Here is a 16,644-nt window from a genome sequence, read left to right as displayed (position 1 = left end):
GAGACTGCTCCTTCCTTCTCCAAACTCACCCGAGCCAGGGAACAGACAGAGAAGGGAGGGGAAAAGGCAGCCAACCTGCTGCAGACGGCCTCTTGTGCATCCCCGTCACTCCACGGAGATCTCACACTTTTATTTTTCCTGTCGTGTTCCCCAGGATGACCAGGTCCTCAAGCAGACAAAAGCCAGAAGTGCTCCTTCTCTCTGCTGGAGCCTGGGCCTTGGTCCTCCGCCAGCTGCAGTGAGAGGGAGCATTACTGCAAGCACTCACCCTGCTAAATTCTGTCCAATTTCACGGGGTTCCCTTGCCCATCTGCCCGTAACAGCCTCGTCTTCTCACTGGTGCTCCTGCACAAGCTCACGATGATGGGGAACAGCTCAGGTCTCGACAGCCCGAGCTCACCGGTTCTTGGCAAAGGGGTGAAACAGCAAATGAGGCAAAGTACGAAGAGGGAGGGAGAGCTGGATACCTACATCTCTGCTCCAACAGCTGTCTGCAGACAAAAAGGACAAAAGGCCGTGCAAGCACGTCAGCTGCCCTGAGCACCGCTTTTCCTGCTCATCCTTCCCACTCCTGCTCGCTGCAGAGAACGTGGCCCATAATTACTGCAAGCAGGGGAGGAGAAGACATGCAGGGAACCTCCTCTGCATGTGTGCTGATCTCAGGTGAAAGGAGCCCCCAGAACGTGTCACTCGCTGCTTGCAGAAACAGCCCAGGCTCTCAGTATCCCGACTGTGGGAGCAGAGCTCCACGCCATCGCCCTGGGCTTGCAGGCTGCGTCACGCCAGGGTGGTGGAGCACCAAGCGGTGTTCGCTCCCCCAGAACCCACACCCCGTGGAGAAAACAGCTGGTGGCGGACGTCCTGGCGGCGTCCCACAGCACCTAGCTGAGCTCTGCGCGTGGCAGAGCCCCAAAAGGGGCTGGGGGCTGCAGCGCTGCGGGGACAGGAGGCTGGCTCTGGAGCAGAAAGCTTCCTTCCATCTACCGCGCCTGCTGCCAATTCCCTTCGCAGCCCTGCTCGTTAATAAAAACACAACACAATAAAAGAGAACCGCACACACGTATACCTTGCCCAAATTCCCTCCATCCTGCCCGATCCTGAGTCACCGCCAGCCGTTAACTGTTGCCATGCACTGAGGAGGACACGGTTATTAAACTAATAGGGGCTGCTTAACCTGGCTACAAATATACACGAGTTCTTTGTGCCTTAGTGAGCTAATAAGGCATGTGCTAATTACATTAATTCAAACAAGCCCAGCGTGCCCCGAGGGCAAAGGGAGAGAAGGGTGCAACAAACCCAGGCTCTTTCATAATAGCTGTGCGAGAGGGGAAGGTACTTGCCTTGACAAGGCTTGAGGAGGAGCAGCACGGGAGCGCTGCGGCTCGCGCCCCGCAGCTCGCTCAGCCCAGCTGCCTGGTTATCGGGCAAGAAGCCTGGCTCCTTCACCCAGCCCTGGGCGCAACGAGGGAAACGAGATCCCCTCTCCGAAGGGCCAGCTGGCTCGGCCCTTCGTCCCTCCATCAGCGCGGCGCAGAGCATGTCACCGGCCTCGGGGTGACACCGTGCCATTTGGGGGCCCCTTGCAGCGGGGCCAGGTGTCAGAACAGAAACGGATCCTCCCGAAAGGGGAGGAGGCAGGGGAAGAGCGCGGTGGGGAGAAGGGGAAGGAGGGCAGGAAGGGCAGACGCACGATCCTGGCCAGGCTGGGGTATGCTCAGAAAGGAGCCCCCCGCTTGCCAGCCCCGAGAAGCAGGTCCCTCACCTCCGCCATCACCAGAGAGGAGCCCTCCTCGGTGCCGGCTCGCGCTGCGGTGCCTGCCTCCTGGCACACGAGGCAGGGAGAGGAAGAGGAAGAGGAGAGGAAGTCGCTCGTATTTCTGTGCATCTCCGAGGCCACGTGCTCACCGAGCACTTTGCAAAGCATGCGCATGTTCCTGCTAGGGGACACTAGGGGACCGTGACAGAGCAAAGCAGGAGAGGGTTTTTTCCCCTCTGCTCCCACTTCTTCCTACACCATGTGTGTCGTCGGGCAGTTCGCAGAGCTGTGCCCAGCAGCAAGGACCATGCCGTGGGAACTGCGCAGCATTTTAAAGATGCTTACGCTCCCCACGGACAGCATCTCCTACCAGGTACCCAGGGCTGCAGTACAATGCGGTTCATCCCCTGCACAGAGCCACGGGCACAGGCTCCATGCAGCCTTGACAGTGAGCTGGCAGAGAAGATGCAAATATTTTCACACAGAAACCATACGAGGGATTTTTAGCCCCGGAAAGTACATCTCTTTCAAGCCACGTCAGCCTCTTCCCCAGCAGAGGCTGTGGTTACTCAGTCACTAGCCTGGCACAAACCCATGACACTGCCAAAAAGGAGGGAGCTCTTCCTTCCCCCAGCAACCAGCCTCACTCCCTTCTGACAGGCCTTCTCCCTGGCTCCCCATGCCTGCAGCTGAAAAAAACAACAACCAACCAAAAAAGACCCACCGATGAACAGCAGGAAAATAGAACAAGAATCCCTTCTGGGAAGCCCGGGATGCGAGCGTGCCTGGGTGCTGCACAGAATGCTTTAAAAGACCCAGAGCCTTGTGGGGGCTGTGGAACAACTGACGGGTGTCACTCCCGAGAGGGCTCCTGTGTGCGAGCACGCGGACACTGTGTGCAGCCTTCAAGCTCAGCCCCGGCTGCGTGGCTGCTACCTTCTGCACCAGATGGGCGTGGAGAGCAAACAGGCTAACACAAGGATATTCCCCCAGCTTCCCCATGCTTTGCAACAGCAGGTGGAGACCTTTCCGACGAAGGCAGCATATGTCCTTACCTCCCACTGCTGAAGGCACACCGTGACTAATGCTCCCCAGACACGCCAAGTGCCAGCTAAATGTCACGTTGATCAACGTTCCTCGCCTCTCAGCCACAGCAGTGCAGGACAGTCCTCCCAGGACACCGCTGCTGTTGCTGCCCGTCCCTTTGCTGTACCGGTGCATGAATCTACCTGCTCTGCTCCTGCAGCACAAAGCGTGTTTTTCTCCTCCCATCTCAGCTGCTTGCTTACGCCAAAGCTGTTGGGAGCACAACAAAATGGTTCCTTGCTCGACGCGCGTCAGCAGCCCCGCACGGGTCACGCTGCTCCTAGCAGCTCCTCGGAGAACCTTCTACGTGCTTGGTGACGAGCAGGAGAATTGCCAAGGGGACTGCAACTGCTGTCTGACAGCTCTGGAGTCTGCGGCGTGATCCCTCCACCAGCTCCCTCCTTGCCCAGGGTGCTGTGAATCAGCAGAGACTCCAGCAGGCTGCAAAGCAGGCAAGGAGCTCCCAGCAGGGAGAGAATATATTTAGGAGGCTCCAGACAAATAAACACACACGCGGTCCTGCTCATCAGCACAGCACAGAAGGAGACAGGTAATACAAGGAAGGAAAAAGAGGGACAGGGGTAAAAAAAGCCCTCCCGGGAGCGCAGCACGCTCGGGAGCGCGCCCACACACCGCCTGGCATCTCTTGCCACCCCCGGCGAAGCCAGAGGCAGACCGTCCGTCGGAGCGCGGCTGCGAATCGTCCCTCTCTTGGGAAGGGCCCGGGGCTGGGTCAGGTTATTTATATAGCGTCTGGCATGTCTGTCGGGCTCATCACGGCGGTGTCCGAGCTATTTCCTTCGAGCTCGCCGTTAGTTTTGGAGAACCAGAGCGGGGCATCACTAAATCTTAGTGTTACGTTTTCTGCAAAAAATGGTATCAAGAAGACAACAGCTGCCCACGTGCACACAGTGAGCTGCTAACAAAGCACGGGGACAGCTCAGGGGAAGGGGTTCAGGCCAACGCAACGTGTTTTATGTCCTTTAGAAGAACTGCTACCCTTACAAAATAGCCTTCATAAACAACAGCTGTTCCCGAAGGATGAGATGAACCAACAAGTGTGGCTGTTGCCTTACAGAGAAGAGCTCAGCTTACCCAGGACGCGGACAAGGAAGCTATCCCTGTGCTTGGGAACACTGACATAAAACAAAACAGGAAAATGAAGGGCCCAGGAGAGAGCACTCATGATGTCAGATCACACCTTCTGCAGCAGCTGCCATTGCAACTGCATACAAGAGGCAAAACCCTGCGAGTGCTGCTGCTCCTGCTTGCTTGCAGGCTACGGGGGCAGACGGATGTTTTACCACCCATCCAAGGTCACGCTTGGAGTCTGTGGCAAAGGAGAGAGCAGCACCCAAACTCATGGTTAGTGCCTGAAATACCCTGTCCCAAAATCACACTTCCTGTTTTGTTTTGAAAGGAGGAGCTCCAGCCACGGAGCCAGCTCCCAGGTAGGGCAGGCACAGCCCAGCACTGGCTTTGATGGGACTTTGGGCATCTCCAGCTGCTCAAATTCATGTGATTCTGGCAAATTAATCTATAAATTAAAAATAATTTTAAAAAATCAATAAATGCCACGCAGCCAGGGAAGAAGTGAAATCCAGACAGCTCTGCTGGTGCGCCACAAACCAGCGTCGGTGCCAAAGGAAGGCGCACGGCACAGGGAGACTCGACAAGGCATTGCCACCCACCCACGACAGCACCGCTAAAATGAGAACAAGAGCTGATTATGAAGAGGTTTAACAAAACAAACATAAAATTGCATTCCTGGGAGTAGCTCACCATGGGCTGCATTCAATCAAGATCAACACAGACCTCACAAATTAAACAAACAGCATCCCATCGCATTTCCTCTGACACTAAGAATAAGCATTCCTGCCCGGGTGCCTTTCCCTTTCTCCATGTGGGCAGCCCCTGTAAGAGAGCAAGTATGCAAAGCTTTCTTATTTGCAGATGCGTAAGAGGAAACTGCCAGACAGAAATCCAAACCACCCAGGGTGGCAAGGTCTTTTCATTGGGTTTATTTGGGTTTTTGCCTTGTTTTCTCAAGCTTTTGTGCCCCTCTTAGTTTATCTTAACAACTGGAACTACCCAGCAAGCCATACCGCAAGGTTACAGCCCACTCCTCCTGCACCCTACCTTTGTGCTTGAAGGCAAACAGGAGGGGATAGGAAAAACCGATTTCTGCAGTGCTGGAGTCCTTGGGAAATGCACCATAAAAGAGATGTACTGGGTGTGTGCGTACCAGAGTCAGAAATAAATACAACACTGGCTTGCACAGGCAGCATCCGAAGCTCGTGCACTGCTACGCTTCCAACTCTCTCACCTTCTAGTAGTGCAGATGTTTGGGTATTTCTACGGAAGCTAAACGTGCAGACACGGGCAGCAAAGCAGGCTTTTGCATTTCCCCACAATGCAGTGGTAAGGCAGCAGGTGACGCATACACAGACGGAAAAGAAATAACCAGTCCTTACATCCCTGCTAGAGCAGGAGGCAGGACTCAGAGACCGAGCAGATCCCTCCCCATCCTGCAATTTGTTGGATTTGTTGCAAACTATTAGGATTAAATACGATTTAAACCTGGGAGCAGAGTTAAGGCTGTGCAGGCAGCTGGGACATAAACATGTCCACCTGAAAGCCTAACTGGACACGACAAACTTGTAAGGGACAGACTTGAAGAGGCTCTGTGCCCAGGCTCTCCCCATGGCCTGAGGGCTCGCACATGATGATCTGACCTCAGCTGGTGCAAACCGAATGTGCTGCACTGCCTGTGCCAGAACTACCTCGATTTACTGCAGCCAAGGGCCACGGCGCACGGCTCTGGGACACCACTGACCAGCCAGCAGGTGTGTGGAAACCTCCTCCTGGGGAAAAACAAAATAGAAACAAAAACAAAAACTGATAAAAGGACAGCCAGGAAGAAGGCAGGCTTAGGAGAAATGCCTATCTGTTCTGAAGCAGCGCATAAAAGGGGACTTGCAGAAGGTCCCTTGATGGTGCATTTGCACCCTGCTATAATATACACGAGCTGCAGCCAGCAGGATCACAGGGAAGCTCATTTGTCCCAGCCATTCCAAACCTGGTTTGGTTACACCTCATCTCCCCAGCACGGGATCTCCTAACAACTGAACAAAAATATTTTGCATTTTTCCCCTCTTCCTTCAGCCTTGGGGCCTAGTTCAAAGCTCTTTTATGTCGTTCTGGCAGCACAGCGTGCTTCTAGGCAGACAGAAACAGCCCATTAAAAGATACACCCTGTGCGAGGGATCTTGCTGGCACTGGGAAGTTACCAGGGCAAAAGTTTTGCAGTTCCCTGCCCAGGTTAGCTCAGGGATCGAGTGACAAAAGCAAGCACTGCGCTGCAGCCAGGCAGACCTGCTGTGGGCCAGCACCAAGGGCCACCCGAGTGCCTTTGCAGACACATTCAGTGCTGCTAAACTTCTCGCCACGCAACCAGCCGCCCTCGCCTTTCACCCCAAATATTTCACAAGGGCACACTGCCTTTCAGCAGCTATGGTGAGTTGGGCAACTGCTCGCCCAGAGCATTATGCTTCCAAAAGACACAGAGCGGGGTGAAAGAGGTGGTTCAGGGGTTTGCCAGTGTTTGTAGAACAAGTGTCCCCCAGCCCAGCACACAGCTGGCTCCTGCCAGGGAGGACCCAAAGGGAAGACAAGGCAGCGCTACGCCACACCTCGGCGCTCCTGGCTGAGGAAGGATTAGTCACATTAGTCACTCCAGAGTGTCAAAGGATCATTAGCTATTTTCACAGCATTGTGCAGTCATCACACACCTAGATCAGGCTTCACCCCCCACGGAAAATCTGTTCTTAGAGGAATCTGTTCCCTCATCAGGAATACGAGCTCCAAACACAGCGCAGTGTTTTCACATCTACTTTTCCCCCTATAAATGCTGCTGCCCTAATCCAGAAGAGCTCTCCCTCCCAATATTTCACAATTTTTGGCATAAAGACAGTTACGTAAGAACAACTATGCAGGCACATGAAACGCTCGCAGCTCCTTAGCAAGAATTTCCCTCTCGTGGCACCCTCATTGGAGCACAGCTCCAGAAAACACCGAGTATCACGGCTCCCAGGCTCTGAGGGCACGCCAAACCCCAGCAGCTCCTTCTCCGTCCCTTGTCTTCATCACACTTTTACCCTGCCAGAATCCTACAACACAAAACATGAAGCACAAGTGAGCAGGAGACTGCTCCTACATACACACGTTGCCGTCACCTTGGCCAGCCAGGGTCAGGTAGGTGCTTCCCCGTCTTCTCCACTAACGTCTGTCTTGGCAGGAAAAGGGGAGCATATGACCCTGCCAGGCTGTCAATGACTTCTGCCTCCTTGTAACTTAACACAGCACACTATCCCTTCTTAAAATGGCAGCAGGAGGATCGCACAGGGCTCTGGCATCTTAGTAAGACATTAACAAGATTGTTGGGCGTCAAACAAGACAGCAGGCTTTCCTTCAGAGCTGTGCCGTGCTCCAATTTACGATGCAGGTTTGCTCCGTATTCCAACTCGGCCATCCACCTCCTGCCAAAACGCAACGTGCCTCACCATGACGGGCTTCCTGGAAACAAACGAGCCCAAGGGCACAACACCAGGAGAAAAACCGTACCTGCACGAATGACAACAAAAAGTACACGATTCAAGATCCTACAGGCATAAATCCTCTTTTAATACTGGTGTTTGTTTCCTGGTGAAGAGGTTTGAGTCTCTCCCTCCATCAGGCCTCCTCTACGCCTTATAACAGCTTATAACAGCCTGGAAAGCAAAACAGAAGCTGCGGCTAAGAGGACAACCGCCATCCAAGCCCCACATGATATACTGTTATCAGCCAAGTACCACTCTAGTTTGATTGCCTTTTGCTTCCCATTGCCAAGAAGTGAGTTTAAGAGGCGAGCCCCAATGGCTTGCAGTGATCGAAATCACTGCAGATATTGCCCCGGCGGCAGCAGCCCCACCACGACGGGCCACGTCCTCACGGCAGCGAGTGTCAGGGGATGAAGGCCCCTTCCCCCGGGGGGCTACACAGAAACAGCTGGTGCTGACAGCCCCTGCCCCGCCTGGCCAGAGTGCTTACATTTTTGAGGGATTCAAGGAAACAAAGATTTTGGGACAAATAAATACAGTCCAGCCCGGTTGTCTGCTAGACTCTGACAGCCCAGCAAGATGTAGGAACCCCAAGCTGAGCACCCCTGCAGGAGACAGGCCCGAGGCACTGGAAAATCCGATTTCCACGACTGTGTCCTCGCCCAGCAGGAGCCCAGCGGGGAGTAGCGACAGCACAGAGGATGCTTGGGGTCTTCCCTTCCCAGGGTGACCTTGAGGAAACCCCCAAACCCACCTGCGTTTCCACGGCGCCCATCCCCGCGGGGAAGAGCACGATAACCTTGACCCACCTCCACGAGGCGCGGAGCTGGCTTAGGAGAGCTGGCAGGATCCTGGCGGCGCTCGGGCTGCCCGTCCTCCGTGCTCACGCGGCAGCAGACGCTACAACCCCACAAACCACCCCGGGAAGAAGCCGGGGAGACGGACACGAGTGGCTTTCGATGGCAAAAAGCGGCGGCTGCGGGGCTCTCGGGGCACAGCTCCAACCGCACACGTGTCGCCCGCAATCCTCAGGCGCGGGCGAGCGGAGGACGGGGCACGTCGCCACCGTCCCCAGCGCCCACCAAGGGCGACCCCAGCACCGTGGGGAGCTCCGAGCAACCCTGGGGGGCCTCGGGACGATCTCCCCAAATCGGGTTTCGCCCCACATGTGCCTCCGGCCCCACATGTAGCAAAGGGACCCGCACCCCTGTAGCAAGGGGGGCGGCTGGCACCCATCGGGGTGCTCCCCGGGGGGGCAGCTTAGAGCCCCGGGGCTGGGAGGGGGGGAAAGGGGGCACAGGGGAGGCCGCAGCCCCGCGATAAGGAGGAGAAGGCGGGGATCGGGGCAGCAGCGGGGGGGGGGACGAGACGGGGACGGGGGGCGAGGAGGGCGCTGGGGCTTCGCCCGCACTTACCGGGCCGGGCGGCGGCGGCTCCCGCCGGGGCCGGAGGCCGGTGCGGAGCGGGGTGCGGAGCTCCTGTCCGGCGGCTCGGCTCGGCTCGGCTCGGCTCAGCTCTGCCCTCTGTGGCCGTGCTCGGTGCAGGAAAAGCGCCGGGCCCTTCCCCGCCCGCCGCGTCGCCGTAGCAACACGGGCCCGGGGCCCGGAGCGGGCCGCGGCCTCCGTTCTTCCCCGCTCCCCAAGGGGCTGTGGGGATCCTGCAGGCTCTGTCGGCCACAGGCAGCCCCCCCCCCGAAATATTCCCCAAGGGATTTCAAGGTAAATTGCTTAAAACAGGGGGGGAGTGATCAGCGCCGGCCTCCCCGGGGAGGAGCCTGGCCCCGCGGCATCGGTTCCATCGGCCCCCTGAATCCGTCTCCAGCCGAGGGCTCCAGACCCAACAGCACCCACAGACTGAACCTAATCTCTGAAAAAGAGGATTTTTTCTCTCAGAAAGACCCTCCCGGCCATCCTTGCCTCCATTAAATGGCTGGTGGTGTGCCCACCAAACGCGCCAGTCCGTCATCTTGCTACCTGGCGAGCATCCTTCCAGCCCGGTAAAATAACAAGCAAAACCCCCAAAACTTGTCCACAGAATAAAGGCCAGGCTGGTTGTCATCACATGGGTGATGATATTTTGTCCCTTGCTGAGGACGGCTGCCCAGCTGTAATGTCTCCAGGCCACATGCAGGCATCGTTTTCACATTTTTATTAGGACAGTATCGGGGACGTGTCGTGGTGCAGAGGGGTTGAGAAGAGCCCCTCGCTCCGCCAGCAGCAGGTGACACCCTACATGTCCAGGCCAGCGGCCACCAAGGGGCCGTACCCCTCCTTTAACAATTAATTCGATTTTCCTGCGGCTCCCACAAGCACCAGCTCTGCCAAAACGCCCGAGGTGATGTGCGGAAAGCACCATTTTCTGTTGTTTTTGCCTAGTTTTTGCACTGGAACAGATGGATTCTGATTTTCTCACTTCTGCAAACTGGGAACGACACCTCTGATGGGCACTGAGGAGGCGGAAAGGGCTGCAGCACCCTCACGCAAGCACACACGTGCAACGCAGTGGGGAGACTGGAGCAAGCCCAGCCACGGTGAGGCCTCCTGGTTTGGGGTGGCCTCACAGCTGGCCAGCAGAAGGCAGACGGGGTTTTGGAAAGACAGCTCGCGTCAGGCAAAGGGGATCGCTTTTTTTAAGCAGAATTAAAAGGAAGGACACAGTGGGGTTTTAGTGTGGTGTCTGATAGCAATATGCCTGTGCTATTCCAAGGATTTCAGACAACCAGGGGCCCAAAAACAAGAACTGGGCTCTGGGCTCCTCCAAAAACTGTTCCAGCCACACACAAATGCAGCCTGGGCCACAAACCACCAAGTATGCAAGGAATAAGGAGCCGATGCTTGCTTCAGGGTCAGGCTGGGTTTTCATGGAGATGAGCCGCAGATGGAGAAACACGACACAGGGGCTTCAAACCTGACTCCTTTTACAAGACAAACAAACAAACCAAACCCACTGAGACACTATTTCAACAAGCTCTGGAAAATAACGGAGGAGACCAGGAGGACAGCAGCAGCCAGGCAGCCCTCTGTGGCTCTTGGGATGACAGCCATAAAGAGGGGAAGGTGTCCAGGGAACGCGTCTGTAATAGCATCGTTCACCTGGCACTACACTGTAAAAGACACCGTGAGTTCACCTGCAGGAGCTGGCAGAGCACAAATACACAGTTAGGGTGTGCAACAAATCAGAGGTGATCAGAGAAGAGCAGCTACAAGGATGGGGGAGCACATCAGGCTAACGAGAACGCTGCACACACAGAAGTGGCAATTACACAGACGTGACAAACAGCCCAGACATGGCAGAGAGGTGCACGTGCCTGAAAATGAGAGGAGCTTGGAATCACAGTCAGACCTGGGACCTGAGGTGAGAAAATGATGTTAACCAGGGGCTGGTGAAATACCACAAGCCAATGCTAATGAGCTGGATGTAGGTGAAAAAGAGAGCAGCTCATGCACTTTTCAGCCTGGGATGAGAAAAGCACGAGAAATTGCAGCATTTGGTGGCTGGTGGTGGCAAAGCTCACTCCAGAAAGATGGTACCTGACCGTTTGGCAGCTGGCTGGAGGGAGACCTGCACACCACAGGATTTTTTTGGCATGGATCAGCTGGGCATCCATCCCAGGGCTGAAATGTGGGTGCGTCCCCCACGTGCAGCTGTGCTGGCGTGAGGGGACAGAGAACTGCTCACCCACGGTGTGACTAAAGGGAACCCATCACCTGATGGAGGGGCATGGGCCGTTTTGTTCAGCCCGCGTCACACAACATTGGCCATGCCATGGGCAGGGAGCCACCAGCATGGTCTGTCCAGCCCCACAGCCCTGTCACCACCACGGGCAGCGAGGTGCAGGCAGCAGGCGGGATGGATGCTCTGGCAAGCACCAACATGGGGCTCTTCATGCTGCCTCCATCCCTAGCTGGTTTGCTTCAGTTAACAGCAGCAGGAATCGAGCAAGTGGTGTTAGGGGAATATAGTTAAGACTGGTTTTCATAATGCTTCTGTGCCATCAGTGGCATCCCCCAGGGTCACTTCTAGGGGCTAGGCAGAGAACAGCCAGGCATCTGGTCCTGCCTTCCTTGCGTCCCTGCTCTGCCCTGATTTGCAAAGGCATCAGTAGGTTTCACACGGACAAAAGCCAAACTGAACTCAGCGTGGGTAGCTGGGGACAGATTTTGCTATTTATCATATCTTGCCATCCTGTAGATGGGCTGGACAGTGCTGTCCCCTGGCAAAGAAGAGGTTAACGCTGGCCTGCTTTACGCTGAGTTTTAATAGGACTTCAAAACCACCCATTTTTATTTTTGGTTCTGCTGCATAAAAACAACTGCTCTTTGTAACCTGCATGGAGCAAAGGACCCGCTTCCTCTGGCAGCCTTCAAGAGAGGGGATAAAAAAAAGCAGAGGAAGAGAATTCGCATTCAGCAAGTGCCAGGTTGTCAAGGTTTCCTGTGCTCTCAAACATAATTTTTTTTCTCCTGACAGAGCACAAGAAAAAAATTAAAACTGCTGGGTACAAAGTGGAGCTTCCAAAGCAGCAGCAACCTGTGCTGTCTGATCTGCTACAAGGTGACCGGGCGAGATCGCAGCCATGGGCTCGCACCCCCTGCCCTTCCACACGTGGCCAGGAGCAGAGCTCAGGCCCTCCCGTGCAGAGAAACCCGCTGCGTGGCACGGTTCAGCCTCCCAGAGAAGGGCAGGAAACATTTCGTGTTTCTCTGCCCCACGCCTTTCCCCGTGTGGGACTGAGATCTCAAAGCGGAAAGCGAGGAAAGCGTCAGCCTGGCTGCCAGAGAGGATATGGGCTGTTTTGGTGCTGCGGAGGATACGGGATGAATGCAGGCTGCTGGCAGAGGAAGAGGCTTTCACGAGGCTGCATTTTTCAGCTTCCTCCCCCATTCGCATTGCTTTCTGTTTTAATAAATCACGGAGTGCCAGTGAAATCCCCACGTGCGTGACGAGTGTGGGAATTAAACCAACACTTAAAAAAGACAAATCTGATGAGCTTGGTCACCGCTGCCCTGGTGGCCACCCTGGACACGGTAATCAGAGTGCTGGTAGACAATTTAACTGGTAAAGATTGGAGAGGCAGTAACGTACTATTAACACCAGCCAACATCATTTTCAGGAAGAATCAATCTCAAACAAGCTCCATCTCGTTCATTAGGATCATAGGATAGGCTGCCAGAGTTAACAGCACAGAGGTGATGTGAGAGGTATCCAGCATCCGACCGCTAAAAATACAGCGAAAGAGTATTAGCTGATTCAAAGATGAATTAAATGATTCACAGATTCAAAGCTGGCTGTCGGCTTGGACACTGGGAATCACCCGGAAAGCACTGATCCAGCAGGTCTGGTTTCATTTTTTGGTGTTGACGCTCAGCCTTACATCTACACCTTAAAGAAAGGAGAGAGGAAGCGGATGCAGGTGGGAAGTGGTTGGGGCACAGGAGGGGACAGCTCTGCCCCACGCCTGCCTCTGTTGTCCCCAAGAGCCCAAGAGTGCCAGCAAGGATGGTCTGTCTGTCCCCACGGAGTGGTGACTCGAGGGAGGGAGGCTGCAGCTGTATTTTTAGCAGCTATTTGATTCAAATGCCTAGCAAACAGCAGGAGGAAAGTCCCTGATGCTTGGATCACACAAGCGTTCCTCTCTTGCTGGCCAGCAAACCCTCCTGCAACTTCTCTCCAGCAAAAGCAGGGGGATCAAGGCTCAGCATCGTTAGTCTCTGAAAAAGAAAATAAAAGAAAAAAGCAAGCAGAAGGAATTGCCAGCTTCCATCACTGACCATAAAGAAGCCAAAAAAGGACAAAAACGGGATTTTCTCTCCTTTGTTAAGCGGCTTCTGGCGCCGGCAACGCCTCAGGACCTGACTCACACCATGGCCCAGCTCCTGCAGCATGCCCCACAGGAACAGCCACCCCAGATAAGCATCTCTCCATGCCTGGCATCCCTGGGTCGCCACCCGAGGTGCCTGCCCCCCCGTGACCCCATTCCCACACATCTCTCCCCGCTGTTTCCTGCAGCAGCGGTGCCTCAGTGCCTTTGGCCCCGCTGGGCAGCCGAGGCAGCCTCCCACACTCAGCACGGAGAGCACAAAGGCAACCAGTCTGCCCTGCGCGTTTATCTCCCCGATAAAGGAGCGGGGCACTTTTGTTTATTGAGTGCTGATGAATGGCGCTGTCTTGGCTGCGAGATCGGCCGCCACGTCCCACTCCGGGCCTGGCTGCTGGCAGGGAGCTGGCGGCTGCAGGCGCTTATTGCCACAAGAGCCTTTTGGCAGGGCTTAGCCCCTCGTCCCATTGAGAGGGTGTGCAGCAAATGGTTTAGTTTGCTCTGGGATTTTACCGTGCTCCCTTCTCTCCCCAGCTTATTTCTTCATCTGTCCTTCCAGCACGGACAAATAACTAAGAGAGACCTGCATCTGCACTATCCCTCTCTGAAACACCTCTGCAGGGAGGGTTACAGCTTCCTGGGCACGCTGCCTCACCCAGGGCTGGGAAGATGCTGCCAGCTCTTTAAGAGCCGTGTTACTGCAGGACCCTGAGCTCCTTCCCTCGAAAGCTGATGGATCCATTTCTGACCGTCTCTGCCCTCCAGCCACCGTCACCGCGCAGCGGTTGTCAGGAAATATCTTGTTTAAGCAGCGGGATCTTCTTTTCTCTGCCTGGGCTGTGACCAAATCATCTGTCGTAATGGATTTTTGAGGGTGTCTTCTTGCTTCTCTCAGTGCAGCAGGATCAGAGCCTCACCAGGATCTTCTCCAGCCGCCTGCTCCTTGCCCTGCAGCAGCTGAAGGACATGCTCAGCCCCAGAGGCCAGCGACCTGCGTGGGAAGCAGTGCCTGGGGGAGCAGCTCCAACCAGCATCACAGCACCTGCTTGATCTCAGCACCATCCTCGGGGAGGAGCTGAGAATCACGAGGATTGCCTTTTTCTCCAAGCTGGAGGGAAGAAAAGCCAAAACATTTGTCCCTCTTCTGGATAGGTGTTCCTGCTTTCAGAGGGAGGGCGAGCCTGCTGTAAGCAGCAGCACGGGGAAGATCCATACCTAAGCTCACATCCCTCCCAGCCTGTCCTACTCGCTGCAATCTAAAGCTTCCCTTTATCAGAACAACAAAGCACAATCAGAAGCCTAATCACCCAGGTTCAGCAGTGCAGAGATAGGACCCTCCAGAGGGGCCGCAGCCACACCCTGCACGAGCCCTGCTGTCTCCTGAACACACAGAGCTGCTGTGTCTAAACCTGGTGTTGCTCAACACTTCCAGAAGACCGGGTCTGACCCCGGGCAGAGACCTGGCAGAGCTGGAGTGGCTGGGACATGCCCAGGGGTCCCCCAGAGCGCTGCGTGTCCTCACCTCCTGCTCACGGCCAGTGCTGGAAGACGCCTCCAGCTGCAGCTCTCTGCAGAGATGTTCAGTAAAATCAAGGCAGAGCGGATGTGTCCACGTTTAACGTGCCCAGGGTGGGAATCCTGCGTCTCCTCTGCCTTTGGATGGTGCTGCCTGGTTGTTACGGGTCACCACCAAAATCCTCCCGGCTCCGAGGAGGGGTCAGGGCAGCAGCCACCTCTGCCCGTGGTCTCCCCGTGTCCACGGGGAGGTTTCAGCAGAAGCAGAAGCGAGACTCGCAGCAACCCTCTTGCCTTTCTAGAGAAAGCAAGCAGGGATGTCTGATCCGCTCCCTCTGCCCGCTGCAGCTTTCCACGTGCCCCATTGTTGCTGTCTTACTCACCTCCTGCCTGAGAAAGGCTTGGGAAGGCGCTCCGCTCTCTCTATTCACGTGGCTTTCAGCGGATCGTTTTCCCACCAATTTACCCAATTACTTTCCGAACACAACATTTATATTTTGACCTCAAACATTTCACAGCAATGAGTCAGCTTTAGAACTATGCGGGGGGGGGGGGGGGGGGGACGTCCTTTCGGCTTTTTTGGCAGGTGCTGTTGGACTGTTTCCTTTGCTGCCACCTAGTCGTGAAACAGCATATGGGAACCAGCTACCTACTCAGTCTTCATTCCTCCCCAGGAGGATAAAAAATGCTCTGTGATATTCTTCTCTGAGCATCCCTGCTACCCCTTGCACATTTCCCAGTTCCAGTGTCTGCTACCTGGAAAAGGCAAGAGCTGCTCTGGTGTTCAATGAGCAAATCCTGTCCCGCCTTCCCAAAGCAACCACCAGCACGGGGCGAGAACACAGGCCTCCTGCGAGGCAGGAAGGATAGAGGCAAAATTTTCCACCTTCACGATGCCTGCCTGGCTTCTACATTTCCCAGGCACAGAGCTTCTTCAAGGGAGCTGAGGTCTGGAGCGAGCATCAGACTCTCCCCATGGGTTTTCAGGCCTCACAGATTTACAGCAAATTGAGAAGAAAATGTGTGCTTTAAGAACACAAAATTTATTTCTGCCGAGTTCAGAAAATGGACACACATTTGTGCCAAAGGCTGTTTGCTTTATTTTAACAACATACAACTAACAAGGGTGACGGGCTCACCTCAAGGCAGCTCTGGGCTGGGGCTCTGCCCCATACCTTTTCCAGTGGAAGCTGCTGTGAGCCTCCTTTTGGGGGAAAACAGTGCATTTGAGGGAACTCGGATTTTCTTTCCCTTATAAGAGCAGTATAACGCAGTCGAGTATAGGCCTGAAGAAAAACTGTATGGTACCGATCAGCAGGAAATCTTATCTACTGGTGGGGTAGCTTCTGTGCTCCCTCCTAGCAAGCTCTGTAGGGTCTTAGCTGGACCAGCCAGTCCTCAAAACACCACAGCTATGGCCTGTCCCTTAACAGACCCATCTGATGGTTGTGTGCTGCTTTGTAGCACTTTTGTCTTGCCAACAGCAGACAAACTGAGTGCAGCCCCTGCAAGCTGACTGCCGTGTCCACGTTCCCTTCAGGTCCTTCACTGGGAATGGTACACCACTTCACTGTCAGGCCGTGTCAAGTGTTTAAAACCCCTGCCAGGACACAGCTAGGCTTTGCCTGTGTTGTTTTATAATTAACAAACCGCTCTGAGCTTTGCTTAGGCTTTCATTTCTCACCAACTAATTTTATTAATGTTAAAGCCATGTATGGGCTGGAAGCATTTTATTTGAGTCTGTCAGCCCCTGGCAGCCAGAGGAGTGCTGCGATGAGCAGGAGCTGGAAGCAGAGGGCATGGGATGCATGGGAAATGCACTGTTCATGGCCCTGGATCATGCTGCTGGAGATCTGTAGGGCTATAGGAGG

The 16,644-nt window shown here is 55.0% G+C and overlaps 1 protein-coding gene across 1 annotated transcript in view; it reads right to left on the bottom strand.

Annotated features, from left to right (window-relative positions):
• Window positions 1–9,152, bottom strand: part of SLC25A22 (solute carrier family 25 member 22) — a 38,699-nt gene extending 29,547 nt beyond the window's left edge. Inside the window, exon 1 of the mRNA XM_035327858.1 lies at window positions 8,856–9,152. The gene's annotated coding sequence lies outside the window, so the exon portion shown is untranslated. The remainder of the gene's footprint in view (window positions 1–8,855) is intronic.
• Window positions 9,153–16,644: the final 7,492 nt, after the last annotated feature.

The sequence above is a fragment of the Oxyura jamaicensis genome, chromosome 5 (genome assembly GCF_011077185.1).
Source record: "Oxyura jamaicensis isolate SHBP4307 breed ruddy duck chromosome 5, BPBGC_Ojam_1.0, whole genome shotgun sequence".
Taxonomy (NCBI): Eukaryota; Metazoa; Chordata; class Aves; order Anseriformes; family Anatidae; genus Oxyura; species Oxyura jamaicensis.
The sequence above is the reverse complement of the archived record's forward strand: the minus strand, read 5'-3'. Positions and strand labels throughout refer to the sequence as shown.